Here is a 26,811-nt window from a genome sequence, read left to right on the forward strand (position 1 = left end):
AAAGCACCATACTATTATTGTATAACTATTGATTACTTCTTTTTTGTTTGTTACTTACTGCTTTACATATTTGGGTGCATAAATATTTACAATTGTTATATCTTCTTATTGGATTGTTCCCTTAATGATTATATAGTATCCTCCTTTATTTCTTGTTACAGTCTTTGTTTTAAAGTCTTATGTCCAATACAGATATTACTACCCTAGCTTTCTTTTCACAGCCATTTGCATGATAAATGTTCTCCCATCCTTTCACTTTCAATCTACATGTATCTTTAGGTCTGAAATGGGTCTCTTTTAGGCAGCATATAGATGAGTCTTGTTATTTATTTATTTATTTATTTATTCAGTTACGTTATGTCTTTTGATTGGAATGTTTAGTCCATTTATATGCAAAGTAATTGTTGGTAGATATGTATTTATTGCTATTGTGTTATTTATTTTACCATTTTTGTAGTTCTTCTCCACTCCTTTCTTTTCTTGCTCTCTTTTCTCACCATACACTGGCTTGCTTTAGTGGTATTGCATTCCCTTCACTTTATTTTTTGCATATCTACTGCTGGTTTTTGACTTGTGGTTACCATTTGGGTGTTATATAGTGTCTTCTGCATACAGCAGTCTGTATTAAGTTGATGGTTGTTTAAGGTCGAACCCATTTTTTATTCTTCTCCTCCCCATGTTTTAGGCATATAATGTCATACTTCACATCTTTTTTTTTTTTCTTTGTGAGTCCCTTGACTGATTTTTACAGATAAACTTATTTTTACTGCTTTTGTGTTTCCTACTTTTCTTACTCTTACTTATTGTCTTTTCTTTCCACTCAGAGATTCTTTTGAACATATCTTGTAGGGCTGGTTTAATGGTCATGAATTCCTTCAACTTTGGTTTGTACGGGGAAACTGTTTAACTCTCCTTCTATTCTGAATGATTGCCTTGCTGGATAGAGTGTTCTTGGCTGCAGATTTTTTTTTTTCTTTTCAGCACATCAGGCCACTCCCTTCTGGCCTGCAAACTTTCTGTTGTAAAATCCACTGATAGCCTTGTGGGGTTTCCTTTGTATGTGTCTTTTCTCTTGCGGCTTTTAAAACTCTCTTTATCACTACTTTTTGCCATTTTAATTACTGTATGTCTTTGTGTAGACCTTATAAGACCAAACTCTTGACATGAAAGAAGGGGAACTTTGAAATTGGAAACTCCTGCTGTCACTTCACAAATGTAGCTTTCAGATAGTCTCTTAGGAAAGTCTGTTTTGAGAATTAAGCTGACCCATGATGTCTGAGACAGTGCCCATTCTCTTTTTCCTTGGGGCAGTAACCTCATTGATCTGCTCCAACCTAGCATTTTTATTTGAGAGGGAAATTCAGTATGTCCATTTAAAATGTCTGAGTATCAAACATGTTAAAATTATATCAAAAAACACCCCAGCATGTTGTGATGTTATACACTGATCACTGTGATAGGAGATGTATGTATTTCAATTTATTTAATCTTTGGGTTTAATTTATCACTTTACTCTCATTTTATAAATGATACAGTGAGGCTCAGCTTTCCCTAGGTTCCCCAGAGAGGGCATTCTTTCAACTACACTCTGCATGATATTTAACCAAATGCACACACCACTCTATTTTACTGTTTCTCCATATTTGGACATTTAAGTTGGCTCAGGTTGTTTTAAAGGAAGATTTACAACTTCTAGTACAAGGAACTGGAGTTTAGAATTCAAAGGCTACTTGAAACCCAATGATGAAAAACTTACGGATTGAAAGAAAAGTAAAAGATACATCACCTATCAATGGCAATGTGATGACCTTAGCTGAGTCTTAATGCAAACACAATGTAAGAAATAGAAATTTAAAAAAAAATGGAATCAATTGGGGAAATTTGAACATGGACTAAATGGATATTTGATGATAGTGAGGAAGTATTTTGTAGCTTGTAGCTTTCATTGACTTTTGAAGCGCTCTTAGAGATATATACTCAATTATATCAGGTCAGGATTGTTTCATTCTCATACAAGAGTGGAGGATTGGCTGGAGGTGGGGAAAGTAGATGAAACAAAAGTGGCCATAATTTAATCATTGTTGAAGTTGGGTGATGGGTACATGGGAGTTCATTATCTCATTCTTATGTATATATTTGAAACTTTTCATAAAGAAATGTTTTTTAAAATGGAGTGTCAACTTGAATAGCATTCCCTATGCTTTCTGAGTTTTGAACAAGGAAGTGTTCTTTTTTCTAATATTATTGAGCAAATATACATTTGCATAATTTTGGTTCCCATCTCCAATTCTCTGACTCCTCACCCTCAACCACATTTCTTTTACATACTGTATATCACTTGACAGATTCCTTTTGGGTGAGCCTTCTCAAATGTAAATTCTTCCTCCATATGGAGTAAAAAGAGTAGTCAATTCTCTTAAGTGGTGTGTGTGTGTGTGTGTGTATGTGTGTGTTGATATGTGATCAATGCACTTGGTGAGCAGGATGGTTCTCTGAAACAGCACTTGCCAGAGCCTCGTTATCCCACTCTTACTGCAGTTTTATCATGTGTCTGAGAAAGTGTTTCCGCTGCCAGGCAGCAAGGAAATTTGAAAAGTGCCAGCCCTAAATGCCCAGGAGGCACACACTGACATCCTCTACTTGTCTGGATGGTGAAGCCAGGCTGTCCTGCAGAGTGTCTCATTAACACCAGGGGCTTGAGCAGGCAGGATGCCCCTATTTGGGCATGCATGCTATCTGGACAGTTTTTATTTGATCCATGAAATGTACTAAAGCTACATTACATTAGACCAAAGGGTACTTACTTTCTATGGAAATGTTTACACTATTTCTGCTCCTTATCCTTCCCCCATGCTACTGAACCTGGCATCTGGCAATTCTAGATCCATAAGAGGAAGCAATATTAATTACTTTTCCTCAATACTACTAAGAATTGTCATTTATATAATTATTAACATTTGTTAAAGGGAAGAAGGAGGAAAGGTCAAACATAACAAACATGGGGGAGAAGGGGAAGGAGAGTAAAGATTATACGGTACTGTTCATTGCAGAATAGGAATGAAGCAAGTACATTATCATCTTGAGATTCTAGTGGGATTCTGAAATGGATACAAAACACTGAAAAATAGATTAAAGATGTGAATTTTTCCATAAGGCACACAATGAAATTTAATGTGTAGAAAAAAAATTCCCTTAAACTATAGCTTCCTTTCATACCCTGTACAAGCTAATACCAGGATTCAGGATGAAAAATGGTGGCCTTTGGTTAAGTTACCTTCTTTGCCATAGTGTCTCTACAAAATTCAAAGAAACCAGGAGCATGTCATTAAAAATACACACATGACAGTCAAAGACCTATCTCATCATCAAACTCCTAGTGTATACCTGTGACTTCTTCATATCTTTTTCTACCAGAACCTTGTTGGCCTTAACAGTTTTATATAAGTTAATAGTTCAGCTTGGAACACACTGATTTCTGCAGAGTAGAGCAAAAGGGGGCAAGCTGTAGGCGGTGATTATGGTGGAGATTAATAGATATTAATGGGGTGAATTTTCTATTCTCATTCTTTCAAAAACAGCTATTCCCATGACAGGAAGATGTTTCCTGATGGAGTAGGATGGAACATCAGCAATGCAAGGCAAAGGTGATAAGACAAATGTTTTACAGGCAAGAAATGAAGCAAATCTTTATTTAACAATAACATGGTAGCTATTGGGTCCTTGTGAGCCAATGCCACCCTGGCTTTTGCCATTCCTCATTCTTGAGGGATGGGGGCAACGACCACTCTAGCTACTCCCTCTTAGAGTGGAGCATAGATCAGGATTTAAGGAATGAAACTGCCTTGCCTCCAATTGCAGATATTTCCTAGTACTAAGTTGAGCCCCCATCCATCATAGAGCCATTATTTTGGAACCCTTTTGTATACTCTTAACATCTTATTCCACACAGCATAATGAAGTCAACCAGGTCAGTTCATAATGAAGTAAATTAGGTCACTTGTCTCATTTTAGGACGTGGTCCTACAGGTGGGCTTTCAAAGTCAGGCCTTTAGAGTTTTAAAAGCAAATGGAAGAGAAGGAAGTTGAAATGTGCAGAGCCTAACTCATTTGTATCCACCATTTTTACCAGCCTTGGACAGGAACTAAGGTTTGTACCAGTACTAAGCTGGGTGTTTCCTACAATTTATTTAATTAAATCCTTAGAAGTGTAAGAGTAATTTTATTCTCCCCACTTCAGAGATGAGGAAACTGAAACTTTAGAGAGGTTGTGTAACTTAGCCAGAATCATGCAGCTAGAAAGTTGAAGTCCCAGGGCTAAACTTTTAAACCAGTTCTGTCTGAATCTAATGTCTCTTTTCTTTCTACTGCACCTCATTGGCTCTGTTGCTGTAAAGGAGGTGGTGCTAGAGTTGTTGGTGGGTTGGGGTTTGTTTTTTGTTTTTTTTTGTGTGTTTTTTTTTTGGTAAGATTTATTTTGGGAGAGAGGGCACACACAGTGGTGGGGAGGGGCAGAGGCAGAGGGAGAGAGAGAATCTCAAGCAGATTCCATGCTGATTGTGGAGCCCCATGTCATGACCCTGAGATCATGACCTGAGACAAAATCAAGAGTCAGACACTTAACCGACTGAGCCACACATGCACCCCTAGAGTAGTTGGTGGGCTTTGAAAGAAGAAATCTTTTTACTTGTGGTCGATGCCTATGTCTACACTCCTTACTCCAGGCACTAAGGAGTTGTAAACATTTCCAAATTTCAATTAATCACAACTACAAACTTGTATGTTGTAAGTTACAGTGCCATGAAAAGGAAGAAAATACATAAATTATAATCCACCACTAACTATTTATGCAGCCCTGGGCAAATGTCTAAATTCTCTGGGCCCAAATTATCTCTGCCAAACATGAAGTAATTTGATTAGATCAAGTCTACATTATACTTCTGTGATTCTCTTTTTTTGGTTGATGGACTGTAAGCCTCGGTAAATTAGAACTGAGATTTTAAAAAATCTGAATGCCCCTTTGGATTGGATTAAAAAAACCTCCTCTTAAATTGACCTTCTATTTTAGCCAGTATTTATCATGCTCTCTTACATACTCCCTCTCATGCACACAGACACCCAGCACACCTTCTACCCTACACAATTAACATTATTATTTTTACTCAAGGAAGAGCAATCCAGAGTGGGTTTCATATGAAAAGCACACACATAAAGAGTGGTTTCAGGCAGTTCAGTTATTCAGCACAGTTTGAACATGTTCATCTCACTAAACTCCACCATCCCTTGTGAACTCATGGAGGGTTGTTGATCTGGACCCAAGTCTAGAGCTCTGGCTCCTTTGGTATGAGCCTCTTCTACCTCCAGATTCTGGGAAAACAGTTAACGAAGTGCTATCTAAAGAGATAGGGTTAAATTTAGACAGAGCAGGTCTTGGATATCTTTTGAGAGGACATTTTTCAGCTACAGTGGTAGCTTTCTGAGATCTCACTGTATTTAGACCCTGGGTTCTATGGAGGAAACGTTAGCAGCAGTGCTGGCATGATTACACCTAGTGAGAGAATAAGACTCTTAGCTCAATGAAGTCTTCCTGCCATCGACACTGTGAGCAAGTGACTGTCTTTCCTTCCAAATTGATAACTTCTCAAGGGCAGAACATAGAGTGTAGACATCCCTTTATTGCTACAGCAGGCACTGTATATCAGTGCCTGATATATAGTGGGCAGTACATCAAGAAAATAGTGTGTATTTTGTAGTAGGAAAAAAAAAAAAACATTAATTTTGGAGCCAGGCGTCCCTGAGTTCAAAGTTCTGGTTCTGCTAATTAGTCTGTGTGTTTTGGGAGATTTTGGTTAAATTTCCTGAGCCTCAGTTGCTTTATCAGAAAAACAGGATTAATACAACTTCCTTGGAATGTTGTTTAAGGTTTGGAGACAGTGTGGGCAAAGTAGCTATTGAATAGTAGGCACTCAGTGGGTGATAGCCAACAACTGCAGTATTTGAGGCAGGTGGCACTAAAATGTTAGAACAATAGGATCTTTGTAAAGAGCTGGATTAGGAACCAACATGTCATAATAGAAAGACTTTGATGCACCTAGCAAGAAGTATTTTCTCATTTAAAATGCAAAGAAAAGTATTTTAACAATTAAGAATGATCTGTCTTATGCTTAAAAAAAAAAAAAAGACTTCAAGCCTGTTTTTGGTTTTTTGTTTTTTTGTTTTTTAAGATTTATTTATTTTAGAGAAAGAGAGCAGTGATGTGGGAGGGGCAGAGGGAGAGAGATTCTTAAGCAGACTCCACACTGAGCACAGGGCCAGACATGGGGCTTGATCTCATGACCCTGAGATCATGACCTGAACCAAAACTAAGAGTCAGAGGCTCAATAGACAACACCACCCAGGCACCCTGACTTGAAACCTCTTTGAACAACCATTCAAAGTTGAGAAGAAAGTCACACTGGACCATTGCTAGGAAATTCCCAGTTCAGCAGGTTTTGAAATCTGGGTTCATTTTTGGTAGCGAAGGGTTCCCAAACACCAAGCCATATTGTTCAAGACGAATTATTAGTAATTTGCCTTTGCTTCAAATGCATAAATTCTTGGTGGGTGGGGGATTCAAAGAGACCACAACCAACTTTTAATGAATCAATCTGTCTTGCTAACATGGACAGCAAAATAAGAAGGCAAAGTGCAGTGTGTAAGGAAGACAGTGATAATCATTCAACATTTGATTTATCCTCTAGATGGAGCAAATGTAGTGTAATGGTTTTGAAAATTTTCCCAGGACCAAAATAAAATAGCTCACCTTATCTCCTGCTGATTAGCATATGGGCTCAGCCTTGGCATGAATTTTAATAAAGTTTCCATTTTCGGGGAGTGTGGCAAGTGTGTGAGGAGGAGCAAATTCAGCCCATGTGTGACCCCGTGGAGCAAGTGTCCTAGCAGAACACACAAGGTAGTGCTCAGAGAGGGGCATTTTCTGAGAGGAAATACAGCAGAAACTGATCTTCTCATGTGCCCCAATACCAGATAAGTGTGGCACTGCTATTTGTGCCTAGTAAGGAACAAAGTTTTAATTAGGAGACTATTAAGAGACTAGATGTGTCTGGTTAAATAACATCAGGAATTTTCGGTTGTCAAGACTGAGTCACAAGTATTCTCATCCCATTCTCTTCTGAGGGGAATAGCAGGTCTGTCCAGATGCGAGGCTATTTACACACAGGGTCCTAAAGGCTTATATGGACTCAGTGGAATCCTAAGAGATCCCACTTGTATTGCACACACACACACACGCGCGCGCGCACACACAGCGACCCCTCCTATGCTTCAAGATGGCTCGCTGGCATTTCCTCTGATGAGCTTTCTTAGATTTCTTCTCCCCTTCTCAATCTTAAACTGTTCTTCCTTTTCTAAGTTAGAATGTGTAGACAGTTAAGCGTTACCTTGCATTTTGCGTAAATGAAAATCTGATTCTCTTTGCAGTTAAATTCCTTATGTGAAACTTGAAAAACTTTTTAAAACTACATAGTCAAATCTATTGATACTTAACTTTGTTCACCTTATTTCTTGAAATTAGGGGCACAGCCTTATTTCTTTGAGAAACACAGAAAATTATACTTCTTGAATGTCTAGTTAATGGAGCCCCACAGGCAGCTTGTGTTTGTTTTTCAATTCTGTGAGTTGGAGGAACAACTGTGAATAGATAGAGGTCCTCTTCCCCTTCCCTGCTAGAAGAAGTCTGGCTATGCCCTTCACTTCTTCTTCTGCCCTGTACTCTGGGGATGATCTTCCCAAGACAAGCTCCTCCTTTGGTATTTCATGGCATGGAATCAAAAAGAAGAGTGGCCCAGGAAGAGGAACTTCAGACAGTTCATTCAGAAGAGATTTAGAGAAATATGCTGGGAAGAAAGCAACTAAGGTATCCAAGGGAAGTGAATACAGAAAACAAAGAGAAATTCTAATATATTGTTGTGGTTTGTGAATATCCTTCATGAATGTTTGAAAACTACAAGTAAAAAGAGTGTGGTTTTTTTTTAAATGCATTCTTGGAGTGTTTTTCTGTCATCTCCACATGGCAATGGACAACTACATGGATAATTTCACAATTAATGCTTCTAAAAATTTATGAAGATGAACATGTGCCCATCTACATAAATTTCTATAATATATGTTTCCAATACCTCTGATTCTTGGTTTCCCACATCCTTTTCTTTTTCTCCTCTTCTGGTCTCACCGTGGTTTCCTTTTCCCCAGCCACTTAATGAAGAGTTACTTAAATGAACCATGATAAATGTCTGTCCTGGCATGGTCTTAAATTAAATTCATTATAAATGTTGGGTTGCTTAGGCTAAAATGCCTCTTACCCTCCCAGAAAATGAAATGGCAGTCTCCTTTTTCAGAAGTAGCTAAGAAGAGCCTACACTCAGAAATCCACTCATCATTAAGGTCATGTAGCCTGGTGGTTAAGAACTCTGCTCTGAAACTCGCTTTCCTGTGGCAGTGCTCATTCAGCTACTGTTATCTGTGTCATCTTGGAAAAGTTACTTGACCTTGCTGTGCCTCTGTTTCCTCACCGAAAAGGAGAATAGGACTAAGGTTTACCTCACAGGGTTGCGATGACATTATAAACAAGTTATTTCACGTAAAGGACTCAGAGTAGCTGGCACCTGACATAATGACTACCCTGCAGAGGAGGTTAGTTTAAGAAGTCAACCCCACAGATGCTACATGCAAAATTGGTAAAATGGAAGGCAACCATATTTAATGCTCCAGATTGGAGTTCCTGAGTTCTCATTTTATCCATTCACTCATTCAGTGGTGATTCACTGAACCCCTACCGTGGCAGTTCTGGCCTTAGGCCAGCAGTCGTGGCCCAAAAATAAATAAGACACAGTTGCTGCCCCCAAAAGTGTTCATAGACTACAGAAGGAATAAGCATATAACAAACAAATTAAAATGCAGTGGGAAAGTGCATGGAGTAAAAAGTCCGTAAGGTACAAAACCAGTGCAAAGAAAACAGTGAGTAAAACTGTGTAAGGGCTTAGGAAGACTTATGGAATGAGATAAAAGATGATCTGAGTTGTTGAAGTGTGACTAAGCACCTATCAGGCAAACAAGCAGAAGAATTCCAGGCAAGGTAATAGTGTTCAAATTTATGAAACAGCAAGCAATTTAGTCTTATTGGAGTAGAAAGTTTGAGTCAAGGAATGGCAGTGGATGGAGCTAGGGCAGTGGCCAGGAGACATGAGGGCCATTGGGCCCTGCTAAGAAGGTAGACCAAAGCCAGGCTGGCTGCTGTTGGTTGTGTAATGAGTGTTTGTGTAACTAGGGGTCCAACTCAGGGTTGCCTCCATACCCTGAGCAGACATTGGTTATGACGAGGCAGTTACTTGGTTCTCCCCATATTCATGTTTCCCTACATGAGCGCAACTTGAATGGAGTGCTTAAGTTTGGAACTTTAGAAGCAAGAACGCAACCAGACAAAGCCAAGCAGCAATATGGATGAAGTAGATACATCAAGATGTGTGCAGAGACCCTGATATAATGAATTGCAATGAGCATTAATTACACCTTTCTCATTTAAACACCTCATTTGCAGAGATTGATAGTTTTCTATATTTCGGGTGTAAGTCTTTTTTAGAACCCCTTGTCCAGACTAAAGTACTCATCACTTCCTGTTTCTATAAATATTCTGGCTTCTCGCCCCTCTTCTGAATTTTTTTTAACTAAGTTGCTAAGGGGCCTTTTCCCCTAACTCATCTTTCTTCTTAAACACGTCAGTTTGCATTTTTCTGTTCATGATATTCCAGGAGGCTGCTGAGAGGAAACCTCTTTCTTCCCTCTAAATAAGTACACAGGAGGCATTTCTAGTTTAGGTTGCACCAATCTTTGGGCTAACGTGTTTTCCCTTTGATTGTCATTCCTTGCAACTTTCCCAAAGCAGCACTTTTTCTTGAGACACTTTTCTAATGAAAGCCATTTTTTTGCCAAAAAGATTATTGCCTTCATCGATTACAAACTCTGCCCTCTAGACAGAGTAATACCCTCAGCCATAGGTCTACTGGAGCGAGATTTCTCACTTCAGTCTTTCTGGTTTTCCCAACAACCGTGGTTTGGCTAACCAGGAGCCCCAGTAACGCAGTTGGCTCCCCAGTGAAAGCTTGAAAGCTCGTCTTACCCTGGCTGCCATATGCCTCCCTCCTGTTGTGATGGCCCCTGTCCTTTCCCATCATCTGGAACACCCATGTGTCCTTTTGCTTTGGGTAAAAAGAAATCACTAATTCAGTGATTGTTGGTAAGAAGATTGCCTCAGAACAGCACATAATTTCCATGCGGTCTTTGTTTTCCCTTTCAAAAACTTCCCTTTTCACCTACAAAACAAAACAGTCCTGTTTAATTCGTGATGCTCTGGCTTCTACTGTAAATACTGCCTCACCAATAGAAAACCCCCTTTGGGGCTCATTCAAGTTCTTTAACCCTTTCCTGACATTCTAAAGGGAGATTTCCTAAGTCTCAAAGCACTTTACTAAATAAATGAACTGTGTTCTTCTTTGGCACTGTTCCAACCAGAACCAATTTTCAAAACTGAAGGATAGGAATTGAGTGACCTCATCAGAGCAACACCCTGACGAGTATTAGTATTACAAATTAGTATTATATATGCGTGTGTTATTCTGCTCTTTCCATTTCTTCCTTGTATAGATAATAAAAGATTAAAAGCAAGAGGATCTATGAAAGCTGATAAGCTTTTACATTTATGTAGACCTTTCTCACTAATAAGTAACAATACATTTTCAATATACATATCCCTACTGTGATGTCAGTCCTGTATGTTTGAAAGATTGATTTCAATTGTAATGCCCTGAAACAGTCATAGAATTTTACTAATAATGTTGCTCCTGAAATGCATGTAATTATTAAGGGGAAAGCCAACAAGATACTTAAAATAAATGCTTCAACTTGAAGACAGACCTGTATAACATTTATTAATTAGAAGACTATGTAATGGATAATAGCATATGTGGCTAATTATCAAATTACTTTGAATTTAACAAATTCCACAATTCTAGTTCCTCGTTACTAACACTAGATTCTATTTTGCATTGTAGCGTACCAGAAACACTATTATAATTGTCTGAGGTTAGTCCTATTAACTGTGAAGGGCCTTCACAAATGAGACATTGCCCTTGAAATTATTTATTGAATTGTTTTGAGAAAGACATTGATATCCACAGTGAGAACACAGGTTTTGAATTCAAAGTAATGTCATTTAAAATATGTCCTATAAGGAAATTTATGGCTTTATCCATTTTGCGTATACAAATCCCTATGAAGCATAAATCATAAAACAGAGAAAGAACACGTATCAACTGAGCAACTCTGCTGACAAGAACTAGGAAAATCAACTTCAGACCATTGTACCAAAACACCCTGAGGGTAGAATTTTCTAGCATGCAGGTGCTGCAAGCTAATAATTTCTTTGCTTTTTTAGGAAATATTTGAATATCAAAACAGGCACATTAGTTAATGAGTTGCATGGATGTTCTGTGGTTTGCAATATCTGCCCAGTGCTCACAGGTCACTACAGACTCCTGTACATTCAAAACTCTGCAACTAGTACTTACTACAAATTCCTACCTGATCCACCTGAAGCAATAGTTTGATTCAGCTTCTAAAGACTGGAGCCAGGGTGCCTGGGTGGCTCAGTTGGTTGGGCGACTGCTTTCAGCTCAGGTCATGATCCTGGAGTCCCGGGATTGAGTCCCGCATCGGGCTCCCTGCTCAGCGGGGAGTCTGCTTCTCCCTCTGACCCTCACCCCTCTCATTCTCTCGCTCTCTCATTCTCTCTCTCTCAAAAATAAATAAAATTTAAAAAAATAAAGACTGGAGCCAAACAAGTAGGAGGAAACAAGGGGTCTCTGAAGAAAAGACAGCAATTATTAGCTTAAATAGTGTTTTTGAACGCATAAGAGAAAAATGACAAGTCACTGGCTACCATCCCTGAGAACTTGTTCTGGTAATAAATCCTTGTTCTCCAAGCCAGAACAGGATGAATTTTCAGTTTGCTCTGCAGCCTAGAGATACTATCACTGTTTTATAGACTGTCTTGCAAATCCCTATCATTCAAGTACCACACATAAGGACACTAGAGTTCTTTAGTGGGTTGTGAAAATTCTAGGCTTCTGGGATACAAAGAAAGCCAGGCTGAGCTTTCCTAACTGGGATACAGACAAAACTTCCAACTAACTGCTTGAAATAGATAACATTTTGGAAAATGAACAGAAAATGCTCCCTAGCAAAAGTGCTAAATGGAATGGGCTTCTGGGGAAACATTCTAGGTAGAAATAGGATCCCAAAGCAGAATTTCCAAAGGAAAGAAAATGAATAATCAGCTTTCTTCTGCCCTTCACAGCTGCCCCTCTCCATATTCAACAACTGGCAGAGGAGCTGGTTGTTACAAGATGGGCACTGGGGACCAGAGTTGCAGCTGGTGTGCAGGCAGCTGAACGCCCTAGCAAGCCCTGGGCCCGGGAAACAAACACCTCACAGCTTCAAGGTAGAGCAAAAGGGGAACTGATGCTGGTTCGCTGAGGAGGAGCCTCCTAGACATCAGGGAGGGCCAAAGACCTCCAGAGCAAATGAGGCTTTGCGAAGGCATCTCTGAGAAGGCTGACCTACAGAAGTTCATAAAAACAAATGGCCCCGGGGCGCCTGGGTGGCTCAGTTGGTTAAGCGACTGCCTTCGGCTCAGGTCATGATCCTGGAGTCCCTGGATCGAGTCCCGCATCGGGCTCCCTGCTCGGCAGGGAGCCTGCTTCTCCCTCTGACCCTCCCCCCTCTCATGTGCTCTCTCTCATTCTCTCTTTCTCAAATAAATAAATAAAATCTTTAGAAAAAAAACCAAACGGCCCCTTCTCAGAGAAAGCGATATTTGAGGTTGTGTTTACAAGAGTAGAACTCACAGGGGCCCAGAGGAAAGTGATGGACTGGGGCGGAGCTGAAATCATTATCTGCTGAACAAATGCCTTTCAAGAAGACTCCACCCATGGCCAGGGCCAAAATGCACACCAAGGCCCAAGTCACTCAACTCAGCAAAGTTTTCTGCTCTCTTCCTCATAAGTTTATTAGATGATCCTGATTATTTCTTAATGCTTGCTAATATTTCACAGATGACGGGAGCTCATTAAGAACAGTATTAATCCTAGGCAGAAGGGAAACAGTTCAAAAAAATTAAGGTGATTATTGGGATTTTGGCAACATGAAAGTAATCCATCCTCAAAATATTAAAAAAGAGAAAAAAAAATCAGTCCATGATGAAATTATCCAGTTGAAATTTTGATATATTTACTTCCCAGGACGCCTATTTTATTTTATTTTATTTTATTTTTTTAAAAGATTTTATTTGTCAGAGAGCACAAGCAGGGGGAGCATCAGGCAGAGGCAGAAGGAGAAGCAGGCTCCCTGCTGAGCGAGGAGCCCAGTTCAGGACTTGATCACAGGACCCCAGGATCATGACCTGAGTTGAAGGCAGACGCTTAACCGACTGAGCCACCCAGGCGTCCCCCAGGAGGCTTTTAAAACTGTTACAATGGCGACTTCTACCCCTACCGCCTACTAAAGCTGCCCGCCTGGCTTTCAGTCTTGCAGAACAGTGAGCCTGCACAGATGGGCAGGAACGCTTCTCACTGCTACTAGGTGATCCCCACCTCACCCCTAGAGTTGCCACAGTGTCTCCACCACTCTCCCATTTCAGAAAGCACGGCCTCTTTCCCCATCCCTCACTGCCCCTCATCATTGAGATTCTTTTCTTTCAACTATTTCTTAATTTAATAAACAGGCTTCCAATTCAGTGAGCATTTGGTACAAGAATTCATGAGCACCTACTCAGTATTACACCCTGTGCTGGGTCGCGCGCACGTGGGCGAAGGGAACAGAAGTCCCCTCTGGCCTCATGTACACAATCGACACAACATAAGTAACTAATGAGATTGTGGAAGCAAATTGAGAATGGCTTTGAATTACTAGTTGCCATTGTACTAACTTCTGTTTGTGCTGTATATTCTAGTTTTCTAGCCCACTGCTCATCTCCGTCGAGAGCTGCAGGAACCCCATTTGGTTAAGTAATCAGAGAAAAGATGGCGCTAAGAAGGCTGCTCTCCTAAAATTTTCAGGTTCAAATCTCTTTCTCAGACAAGAGAAGGCAAAGCCTGGTGAATAGTCCTCATGTTAAAATTGCATCCTTGGGGCGCCTGGGTGGCTCAGTCATTAAGCGTCTGCCTTCGGCTCAGGTCATGATCCCAGGGTCCTGGGATCGAGCCCCGCATCGGGCTCCCTGCTCGGCAGGAGGCCTGCTTCTCCCTCTCCCACACCCCCTGCTTGTGTTCCCTCTCTTGCTGTGTCTCTCTCTGTCGGGTAAATAAATAAAATCTTTAAAAAAAAAAAAAAATTGCATCCCTTTGGCTGTACACTGTTCCCTCCATGTCCCTGGCACCCCCGCCTGGATCCATTATGGCTCAGCTAAAGCAAAGTCCTTTCGGATGCCAGAGGATCTGCCTATGTCCATGCATGTTCAGTAGTAGATTATGAGTTCTCATTCCAGGATTCCAGGTCTGTCACGTCGTTCTAGTGACCTTGGGCAGGTTGCTTGACCACTCTGGGTCTCAGTGTTTTCATCTGTAAAGGGGGCTAAGAAAGATCCATTGTGCCCACCTCAGCACGCCACCTTAAGGCCTGAAGGACAGTGCCTGAAGGACACTGAGAAATGGAAGGTATTTCTCTTACCTGCTAAATCCACAAACAGTGGCATGCCTGGAATCGTGAGGCACGAGCAGTTAGTTATGTGAATCCTATTAAACTGTTGACAAGGGCAGCATCGCCCTCTGTCTCCTCAGCAGGATCCTTTCTGTGCTCAGCGGTCCTGGGGGCTGAAGGCGGCTTGGGCAGTGAGAGAGAAGGCGGTGTGTGCACTTTCATCATATAAATAGAGCAGCAAACACCTCCTCGAAAGGAGTACCAAGAGAAAAACAGCCTGCACCTGGCCCTGGGTTTTTATCATGTTGGGTTTTTTTGTTGTGTGTGTGTGTGTGTGTGTGTGTGTGTTTTCCCAAAGAATTGGATTAGGCCCTGTGTGGAATTGTGAATGCCCTTACACCTACTTCATAACAGGACAGCAGAGCAATCTGTTTTCAAAGGCCAAAGCTGTTTTCCCCCGCAGCTCTGCGGGTTTTTCTCTCCTCTCTTCATCCCAGTGAGGATTTGTTTTTTCCTTTCCCATCATTTTGAGTCAGCCTGCCGGTAACAAAGGTACCCAGCTGTTCTCTGAGTTCTAATCTCCAAACAATTTTTAATAGGGATTGCCTCCCTTCCAGGCAGTTGGCCGTCGCAAGAACACACCAGACTGCAGGTATTTTAAGGAAGATTCTGAGGATTATGAAGACTGGAGTGATGGCACATTACTGGGGGGTCACAGTCATATGAGGACCCCATATAGCCACTTAATATCTGCTGTTAGGTACTTAATGCACCGGGCTACTCAGTGCTCCCTTTGTTTGCCATTTCCAGACCATCTTACATATTTGTGATTGCCAGGTATTTAGCTCATAAATGAGGTAAGTGTCTCCAGGCCCTTGTGTTTCCTCTCAGGTGCAATAGTAAACTTTTTATATTTCTCAGGAGTTTTGTAAGATTTTTTTTTTTTTCTAAATCCCTTGAATACCAGTGAGTCTACTCGTTTAGGGTGTCGTACTTCTTAGCTGATATGAAATATCAAATGTATCGATTAAATAAAATTCAACTTTTTGATCAAAAGGAATTAAGATAAAATGAAAAAAGTAAATATGCACTTGGTTTTATACTCTTCTGTCTCGGAATCTCAGAAATGGCCTCACTCAAGGAAGGTGTTTTCTCAAGTCCCAGTGTGTGTGGAACGTAATTCGTGGCCAAGTCCATCTTCCCCAAACTTTGGCTTTGCCTGCAGTTTCAGTGACAGCCATGTATGGCCCAAAGTAGAAGGAGTATTTTACAGGTCAGTATAGTTTCTCCTCAGAGATCAGGTTTACTCCTTATCTTCTCATTTCTGGTGACTTGCTTGTATCCTCCTCTCCGGTTTCTGGGATTCCAGATACATTTTCTTGTGCTCATCACTTGAAATCTCTGCCCTCCTTCAGTAGGAGCCTTGCTACTTACCTAGGGACTATGGGATGATTGTACCTTTAAAGCTTTGCTCTCTGACCGACAACCTTGATCGAGCCAACAGGAAATGCTTTTGAAGGCACGTAATTGCACATTAATAGTTAACAATAATAAATACAATTTGTCGGACAATGTCTAGTTGCCAGGAACTATTCTAAGAGCTTCCCACACACTGTTGTATTCAATCTTCACAGCATCTCATGAAATTTATCCTTAATCTCTAAAATACCTAGCAATTCCCATTAGCCAGTGATGAAACTGTTGGGAAACTATGTCAGCATGCGTATGTATGTACATGTGTGAAAAGAAAAGGTTTATTTAGATAACGGAGAAAAAGTGTTTCTATTTTTAAGTAGGAAAATAACCATTCAGAGAAGTTTTAAAAGAAATAAGAATCTAAGAGTAACCTAATACATACTAATTATTATAAACTATTAATATCTCAATATATGCTTTTTAAATGTATCTTTTATTACTGCCTGTCTCAGGACACTTGGCGTATCTCCTGACAACCTCTCCTTTATCTCATTCTTGACTGTTCTTTGTAATACGGGTGTGGTTCCTGTCATAGCTGCTCGAGCTGCTGGTACTCGGAGTGCTAAATTTCCCCGCCTGCCTCTCAATTTCGAAGTGGCTTAGCCATTTCTCCTGCCAAATAGATCAACAAGCTTTGCATCTTCTTTCTGTCTTCCAAGTAGTGGTGAGGAGTAGTAGCCTGCCTGTTTTTAATTTACACCTTAGTGATTTTCAATGTGCTGGCCACAGATGAAAGGCAGCAGAACAGTTGGGATGCTCGTTAAAATTCAGATTCCTAGATCCCATCTCAAGAAATGATGATTTGGTAGGTCTGACCTTGCATTTTTCTGATAGTCTCTAGTGATAATAATATGCAATAAAATTTGAAAATCACTGTTTTAGATGAAAAATGACCATTGTACTTTTAAAGGGGTCTTTTTTGGACATTTTAAAATCATCAAAGTAGGAATTAAACAGATTTCTTCCTAGGGAGAAAGACGTGATGCTGGGGTTTCTCTACACAGAAGGCTTTTTATATACTTACTCTCATGTAGGCCTGCCAGTCCTATTTCTGAAAGCTGCTGTGAGCCTTCCAAGTAAGCATCTAATAAGTACTTGTCTGTGCAGTGTTTGATGGTTGCCTTGGGGCCTGGTGCACCAAAATTAAACTGGTCCCAGAGGCCCAAGAGAGGTAAATTTTGGAGTGTTACAAATACATGGTGGAGAATGTGCGTCTATATACACATGCACACGCTGTGCATATAAGTGGACGTGTACAGATGTTCCTTTCAATGATCATATGTGTATTGATGGAGTCTTCTTTGAGTGTTATGTATATGTAGTATACATAGAAACCCAAATCCTACTTCAACCATTTATATTTTAAATATAAACACCACGATACCCTCTCAACTCATGCTGCAAAGGTTGTTGTGGCAGGCAGAGTAGCTTGAAAAGCTGAGAAAGTAGAAGACGAGAATGGATGAAGTATAGATTTTATATGGTTGCTTCGTACCTGCCTAATTATTGCAAAGCTGTGGTAAGCACCTACCCGCCCAAGCCTTCCAGTTTTATTCAAGTGTAAGTTCTTTGGTATGTTTTCCATATAAGCCTAAACTCAACCTCAGAATCATTCCTAACACAGTGGTCAAAGAGGTCAATAACAGAAGATCAAATATAGCATGGGTGATGAAAACAGTTTGGAGAGAAAAAAGATAAACACTATTGTTTTTTTCTTTGTATTCTTTGTGCTTGGCACAGTTTCTAATGCCTAGGTACTGCGTAAATAACTAGTAAATAAGTGAATGGTTTAAAAAAAACTTCCTTGGGAATAGTTTTATGACTCATAAGTTCGATTCCCTCTTTAGTTTGATGTCACTCACCTCTCCTGTACGGCTTTTGGGGATTACCCTGGACACAAATGGTGTTCTGTCTTGGATATGTTGAGGCTGCTATTGATGTAGCTAAATTTGTAATTCGAGAGGATCACTACCAATTCCTGACTCCCAAACATAAAGAAAACTGCTCAAGAGCAGGGATAAGATGATAGCTCTCAACTACTGAAGAGGCACTGTGTTGGCTATGGTGCTAAGTGCTTTACATACGCCCTTCATGTGTAATCCTGGCAGAAACTTTATGAAATGGAACTTACTTTCCCCCTTTAAAGATGGGGAACTGGACATAGTAACTCAGTGACTCCATCTATAGTACTAGACTGATTCTTAGGTGCTGTATCCTATCCATGCTTAATTCCACAGTATGTGTCTTGGGTCCCTACACATAAGTACTCAAGAGATTATTTTTGTATGTAATTATGTGTAACTCACTAAACTGGCACAAATTCTTGGTACTCTACTTAATTTTAGGCATATTTGGGCTACTCCTCAGTCAGTATAGCATGGTAGGTAAGATCATGAACTTCAACAGCCAAATTCCTGGGTTTGAATCCTTGAGTAAGACCTTGAACCTGCTACTTAACTTCTCTGCCTCAGTTTGCTTATCTCTTAAGATGGGGAAATGTGTAGTAAGGATTAAGTAAATTGATACATGTAAAGTGCTGAGAAGAAATCTGGCATAGAATGACCCCAGGTATGTGCTTTCTACGATTATTACTTTTTTGCAGAAGAAAAGACTCACCATTGTTTGGTGATTTTGCTGTCAAGTAACGTTTTATGTTGCCATGCTTCCAGGTCAGGGTTATGTTAGTTGGACAAGACTGGCATGGTGTTTGCCCCTAAGCAGGTGACAGCCTGTCAGGAAAGATGGACAATTAGTTAAGTGCAATAAGCTGTGAGGAGTCTCATGTTGAATTAGGGCCAAGGGAGCAACATGCATAGCAGGAGGTCCAGGTTGAGAAAAGCCTTGAAAGCTGATATCACCAACAAGATTTTAGATAAGGGCAGGGCATGGTCACACTGGCCTCTGAGGCACTCAAAACTGGCAATAAAGTACATCAGGGATTCCAGGGGCAGACAGTGGGGACCAAGAGAATGATTAGGATGTGGTTATAGTAGTTGAAATGTGAGGTTACAGTGTCCCTGTCCAGAAATAGAGCAGAAGGGAAGGAACAGAGAAGTTCAGGGGAAACCACAAAGGAAGAAGCAAAAGGGATTTATTAAGTGACTACAAAGAAAATAGAAGGGATTGTTTAAGGACTTCTGGTTGGTTCATTGCAGAGATGGATCCAAATGCACATCTCTTGACCTGGCATCCCCATGGTAAGAGTGAAGTTGTGGAAAGCCTTCCCAGTGTGGGTGGTTCTCAAAGTGTGGTTCCAGCACCATACGAGAACTCCTTAGAAATGCAATTTTTGGGGTCCCACCCCCATGCATCAGAATTTTGGAAGCCCAGCAATCTGTGCCTTAACCAACTGCCTGGAATGTTTGAGAACTACTGCTCTAATTGATTCACTCAGACAGCAACTACTTATAGAGGGCTTATCATGCCCTAACAGGATGTATCTGTAAATCAGAGTCTAGGTGCCCTGAAGGAGTTTACTGTTGAGTGCAAGGACAGAAAAATCAAAAATTATATTAATCAAAAAGTTACAGAAGCAAGAAAGTGCCTGAGCCCACTTATCAGGAGGACTTAAACTTGCCGGAATAAATAGGAAAATTCCCTGAAGAAGTGGCATTTAGGATGAACTTGGTGGTCAGAGCCAAGAGTTTCTCAGGTGAAAGGACGCAGTTGTAGACAAGTGGGAGACGGCCCTCCTCGCTAGAGCACAGTGAGGAAGGGCGGCAGTAGGCATGACGAGGACGAAGCGTGAACAGAGCCCTGATCATGCACGCTCCTTGGCCTTCATCCCATGTAAAATGGAAAAGCCATTGAAGGGGTTTCAGGAGAGGAATGGCTTGATGAGATTTGCATTTTTAAAGACCACTTTGGCTCTATTCGTGTAGATTATACTTAATACCACTGTAAGCTACACAGGTATAAATTCAGCCATCCTTAGCAGCACCCCTAACCCCATAACCACAGACGGGTCCAGTCTGGCCCTCTTCCTTCCAGGTGGGAAGCCCAGCCCTGATGGTTCCCTTCACATCTACGTGCTTTCTGACCCTACAGTTCTGCTGGCTAGTTCAAAAGCAGTTAAGTTTGAGTTTTAAACTGGCCTCCAGCCATGAAACCACCAAGAGGTTCAATTTAATTTCCCTTTCATGCCCATTCACACCTTGACTCCTTTTGAGAAAAACTCACTATTGATACTGATAATAAGCTCATTTTATGCTTTAGAAGAAAAAAAATACTCAGCTGAATTCACCATTAAATAAACTCATGATGGAGTCTCTACCTTTAAGTCAGGCTCCTATTAGCTGAGAAAAAGAGTGTCCACTGAGGTATGAAATGTTTATTGTAGCTAGTTCCTGCAAGCACTGCCAAAAGAGAGAGAGTATTTTCAATGGCCAGAAGCCGCAATGCACAGGACATGAATTATGTATGCCTGTCTCTTTAAAACAAATCAGCATAAATTATCCCCTAGCGCAGACTGCAGGAATTGGGGGCCCCTGAAAGAAATATTTTGTCTTGGTCTTCTTGGCATCAGAAACTGGGATGTGAAAGTAGTGACTGAATGAGATTCCAAATCACAACCTTCAATGCTGGAGGGGAAAACAGGGTTAGAATGAGCAGTGACCTGCATTTTTCTGAGCATCATCTGTCAAGGTACCAGTCATCAACATGTGATTATTATTCTCATCAGCCCAAAGCAAGAAAGTAAATTGAGTGAAAAAAATCTTCACATTATGTGAAATGATTGCTGCCTTGGAACCATAATAAACAATGATCTTGCCCTCGTGCTAGGCAGCAAAACAAATGAGAGCTGCCCGCTGCTGATGCGGTGCCAGGATCATTACCAGATTCTATAGCCACCAGCCCCTCCCCTCTAGTAAGGGCCCGAGTGCATTGTCAGGGCTGGGAAGGTGATGCTCACATCCCCCTGTTCGAGGCAAACTTTGGTTGCACACTGGGGAAGTTGGCTGCCTTGCCCAGGCCCTCTCTGCTGAACTCAGGTTCACATTCACCACTTGGCTCCCCAGAACAATGAGGGTGTCCATGAAGGGGCAGTGATTGTGCAACATGGGGACACACTTGTTGCTTTCAAATGTTAGTTGTCAACCAGCCTCGAGGCAGGCAAGAGGCAGCAGGAGACACAATAGAGGTGAAGGAATGGCCAAGGCAAGCTCTGATCTTCCCAGAGAGTGAGGCTGGGAATGAATGAAGCATCTGAAAAGACTTTCTGCTGGTGGTCCTGTTCTATCAAGTCCTCAGCAGGGCGGAGAAATTCAAAGGGTGGGTCTGAATGTACTCCACAATCTGGGCTGGGAAGGACCACTGAGAGCTTCCTAGGATGGCTGCAGTGACTGAGTTCAGGCTTGGATCTCCCTTGCCCCAGCCTGCAAATGAGGGTCAGCAGTCAGCGCACAGGGCACCTTTGTACAAGTTAAATGCTATCTCTTCTTGCCTCCTAGGCTGGGCACCCTTGAGTAGAGCACAACCTTCACAACTTAAACAACAGACCCTGAAAACACTTTAAATGTTTAAAATCATATTGTTTTGTCCAAAGGTATCACCACATATACCTTATAAAAAAGAAGAGGCCACTTCTGGCTCCAGTTCCAATGTTTAGAGAACTAAGAAGCAGGCTCTCCTGTTCTTACAACTAGAAAAAGCTAAGCGAAATTAAAATCAATAACTTCTCTTGGACCCATCAAAGAATTGAGGAGACAGGGCCAACTGCCCCCTGAAATCTAGAGAGACAGGATGTTTTAGTTGGGGCTGCTATAACAAAATTCCATAAACTGAGTGGCTTACAAAACAAACATTCGTTGCTCACAATTCTGGAGGCTGGCAAGTCTAAGATGAAGGTGGTGCAGATTTGGTGTCTATGAGTACCCTCTTCCTGGCTTGCAGATAGGTGCCTTCTTTGTTTATCCTCACGTGGTGGAGAGAGCATACTTTGGTGTCTCCCTCTTTCCATCCCGTCCTTTCTATAAGGACACAAACATTCGGTCCATAACTGACTCCGAGGGGTCACGGCTGAGATTTGCTTACCTGGACTGAAGCTTCTGGAGCCATAAGCTGGTAGGGAAACTTACATGGTAATTATGGTAAAATGCTGGAGGCGGACTGTGAGCTAGCAGAAGTGTGAGAAATTCTTGGGGGCCACAGTCTTAGGAGGAGCTCCATATTTTGTGGATTTTACCTCCAGAAACCTTACCAGATTCTCACAGTGAAGAGAAAGAGTAACTATTGTCAACTGTGACCAGAGTATTTTCCATAGCAAATGTCAACTCTCCAGGAAAAAAAAAAAAAAAAGACTACCGGAGCTTTATCCCTCCAGGGAAAAGGATATTTCTCTGACTCTGGCACCCTCTATCTTTCTACTTGACCTGAAGGTTAGGGAAGCTAAGAAAACATGTGAAGGTCAAAGCCAAGAAGCATAGGCCCACTAAAAGACTAATATTTGTTCATAAGATGAGAGAACATTTCTCCTCCCCACACCTTACCACTAGAGTAAGTATTCCAGTATAATTATAGTGGATTACAGCTAAAAGAGCTGCAAGGCATAGAGTCTATTTAAGGAGAGGCGAAAGCAAGGATACATGAAGAATTTGAAGCTTCTGGTACCTGCATATCCAGTAAATATTAAAAACAATTCAACTTCTAGCCAGAGAAAAATCAAACTCATAGGTAAATGCTTATTTACCTCAGTTATTATTACCTGATAAATCATGTCCATCTTTCAACAAAAATTACAAGGCATGTTAAAACTCAAAAAACAAAACCACACAAAAAACAACAAAAAAAATCTGAAGAAACAAAGTAAGCATCAGAATCAAATTCAGACATCCAGATTTTAGAATTAGAGAATTTAAAATAAATAAGTTAAAGTCTTTACTAGAAAAATGTAGGAAACCTGCAAAAATAGGTAATGTATTCAGAGAAGTAGGAACCAAAGGAAAAAATCAAAAGGAAATGCTATAAATAAATACATAAAAAAATCCTTTGGTGGGCTCATTAGTAGACTAGGCACAGCCAAAGAAAGAAAAATGAACTTGAAGACATGAAGTCCATAGTAACATAATTTTTTAAATACAACTTTTATTGTTTTTGTATTCTTAGAGAAGAAAAAGTTTATGGAAGGAAATTAAAGTATTGACAAGCAAAATGAGTAAATTAGGAATCTACCATAAGTCCACCACTTGAAGATAAACGCTGTTAAATTTTGATGTATCTGACCAAGTTTTCATTTGGCATTTCTTTTGCATCTGTAGATCAAATAAGTCTGATTATTTCTCACTTAGAGTATTCCTTGTCATTGCCTTTAGTTTGTTTAATTGGTACAGTTTAGGGGCACCTGGGTGGCTCAGATGGTTAAGCGTCTGCCCTCGGCTCAGGTCATGATCCCAGGGTCCTGGAATTGAGACCTGCATCGGGCTCCCTGCTCAGCGGCGGGGAGGGAGGTCAGCTTCTCCTGCTCCCCTTGCTTGTGTGCGCTCACTCGCTCTCTCTGTCAAATGAATAAATCTTAAAAAAAAAATAATAATTGGTATATTTTGTATTTCTCCAAACAGAGTAAACTGGAAGATCAGATCAAGGTTCTGTTTTTCTTGTGTTGCCTCTCAAAGTACTTTACCCAGTGCTCCCCAGGCATAGTGAGTTTTTAGTGTATGTTTGCTAATCCATTGATAAATAATGGAAAAAAGAATTCCCCCAATTCCCATAAGTGGAAAACTGGTATTTCTCAATATAATGCCTTCTGCCTCTGATCAGAAATGTCCTGTTTGTCAGATACAGATCATGTTTCCCTTCCTATTTCCAGATACCACATCTAAGAATTAAACCCTTCTTCCAGAGCACCAAAGTAATCTAGGAATGAGAGGGCTTGCAACATACATTATACCTCCCATGAAGTGGTATAAATGTATCAGGCAGTGGAAATTTCATCAGAAACCGTGGGGATAATGGCAGTTCTCTGTGCAGAGTGCTACCCAATCCCCTGCCATTGTATCTAGTAGCGAGGTTAATGTAATTGTAGGTCCCATTTGGACCTAAAGCAAATAACCTAGATTATCATTTGTAGATATTAGGCAGAACACAGAAGTAAAAGGAAATGGAATCTCGAAATGCAGGTTGTTGGTCACAAAATTAAGATCAAATGCCACTTCCCCAAGAAGGCCTTCTTTGAACTTCAGAAATGATACATTTCCCTAAAATATCCCTGATGTATCTTTTTGAGGGGTCAGTTGTAATTTTCCTTCAAAATGGTTAGCACGGTTTTTAATTAAATATTTGTGCCATTATCTGACCTCTTCTTTTGTAAAGTCAGAGTTCAGTTTTCTGACCACTGAATCCTAAACATGTAGCACAGTGCATGGTATATAGTAGTATCCAAAATAGATTTGATATATGAACAAACTAACAAATGAATAACTAAGAGCTCACATCCCATCTCCTCTCCTAGCATTCGTGTAAGAGAAGTTGGGATCATCCATCTAAGTGATGGTCCAAAAGGGACAGAAACAGCTCCAGCTTTGTGATTTTTGCTGTTTCCCCAAATGCATATTCTGACTTACTGTGTTCATCAAAGCAGGATTATTCTGTTTTGGTATTTCTGCTCCTTCATAGAAGTGATTTTTGATTCTAAGACCCGTTTTCCTAATACAATGAGGGCTTTGAAAATTGCCAACCTCACAAGCAGTATTTATTGTTAGAAATTTGCCAGACAATCTTAAACACTTAGAATTTTAGAGAGAGAAGAAAGGCTAGTGGTCTGCTCTTCTTATTTAAAAATCAAACCTCAAAATTCTTAGTTGCTCTTTATGGACTTGGCTATACAAGTTCTGAGAGTGCAATTGTCAATCCATGATTGTCCCCCTATGTGCTTGTCCTATGCATTTTTATAATTAATTTTTAAAATCTCCATTAAAAATTGACTCTGATTCTGCACATAGTTCTCGGTGCATGAACACATATAACAAATGCCTAGATTTGTAACCACCATCACAGACAGAATTATCTCCCATGACCCTTTGCAGTCAGACCCTCTCAGCACATACAATTACCATGTGACACAACAATCCAATTTCTGGGAATTTATTCTAGAGAAATGGAAACTATGGTCTCATTAAAAAGTAGTACATGAATGTTTATAACAGCATTCATAATGGTCAGGAACTTAAAATGTTACCATAAAAGAAATATTACCTTTGTTACATTCTATTTGTTCTGCCCCAGCATAAAACCATTAGCTACTATATCAGTTGGAAGCTGCTTATCATTTCTCATACTCGCAGCATTTGCTAATAGGATGGTTGAGAGTGCCATTAAATTGATCTAATTCAAGGCACTTGAGTGCAGTTAGATAATATCCTGATAGTCTTCTGTGCTCTAGTCTCAGTGCCTGCACATATATGCAGCGGCCTAATGGATCAGTGGCAGGAATTATCAAAACCCTAAGTAGCACTTGTACCAAGAGACTATTACGCAATTGTAATTAAAAACCATTAGTCATTGGAATTTTTCTCACTTTTCCCCCTTTGGTTGGTGTTCTTTATTTTCTTCTAGCTCAGTTGGCTAATTCTAAAGAATAATTTCATTTTCCAAATGCTCAAGAACACCAACTGTGTTCACGTGTTTCTAAGAATGATTTAATAAAACCTTTAAATTAACTTGCTGTAATTTCTGGGCAGTAACCACATCCTTCACAGTGATGGTAAGAAGGCTGTAGGTGCTAGAGATGATTATTGACATGTGGGCTTGTAAGATACCAAGGCATGAAGAACTTCACTGCAAAAATATCAGAGCATGTACCTCTTCACTTTAGCAATGTGACTAATTTCAGTGCTAAGAATTGAAGAAATTACTGAAAAGAAAATAAGGACAATGAATGCCTCCTTCTTTAGCTAAAAAATATCCTTACATCTAACAGTCAGAAGATCAGTTAAAACCCTGTCATCAACCAGTTTGCAATGCTAAGAGAATTATGGTAATAAATGAACTTGAAATTGATTTCTAGCTCCAGGTAAAAATCTGGGTACAGAAAAGAATCATAAGTTTATTCTCTGTGGGAACCCTTTATTTCCAATTAGCAAGCTAGAAAGCTTTCATAAAGAAAGGCAAAGACTTCAGGGCGCCTGGGTGGCTCAGTTGGTTAAGCGACTGCCTTCGGCTCAGGTCATGATCCTGGAGTCCCTGGATCGAGTCCCACATCGGGCTCCCTGCTCGGCGAGGAGCCTGCTTCTCCCTCTGACCCTCCCCCCTCTCATGTGCTCTCTCTCTCTCATTCTCTCTGTCTCAAATAAATAAAATCTTTAAAAAAAAAAAAAAGGCAAAGACTTCAAATAGAAAGCCAATGTAGACATTAAGAAACTAATAAAGTTAATTATGTCAGCCTCTGCTGAACTTCTACCCCTTTTCCACATTCCTCTGGACAGGTGTATTTAATAGTTATAAATACTGATAAAAGGGTCAAGTCAAATGTTTGCAGGATGTTTGGATGATCGATTCCTTGATTGATTAGTTGATGGATTGATTCCTGAATGATCAGGCAGAAGGACAGACCACACCAGTTTAATAACAGAGCTTTTGCTAAGTATAGCAGATGAG

The sequence above is a fragment of the Mirounga leonina genome, unplaced genomic scaffold, assembly GCF_011800145.1.
Source record: "Mirounga leonina isolate KUSES-001 unplaced genomic scaffold, KU_Mleo_1.0 Mir_170, whole genome shotgun sequence".
NCBI classification, from domain to species: Eukaryota; Metazoa; Chordata; class Mammalia; order Carnivora; family Phocidae; genus Mirounga; species Mirounga leonina.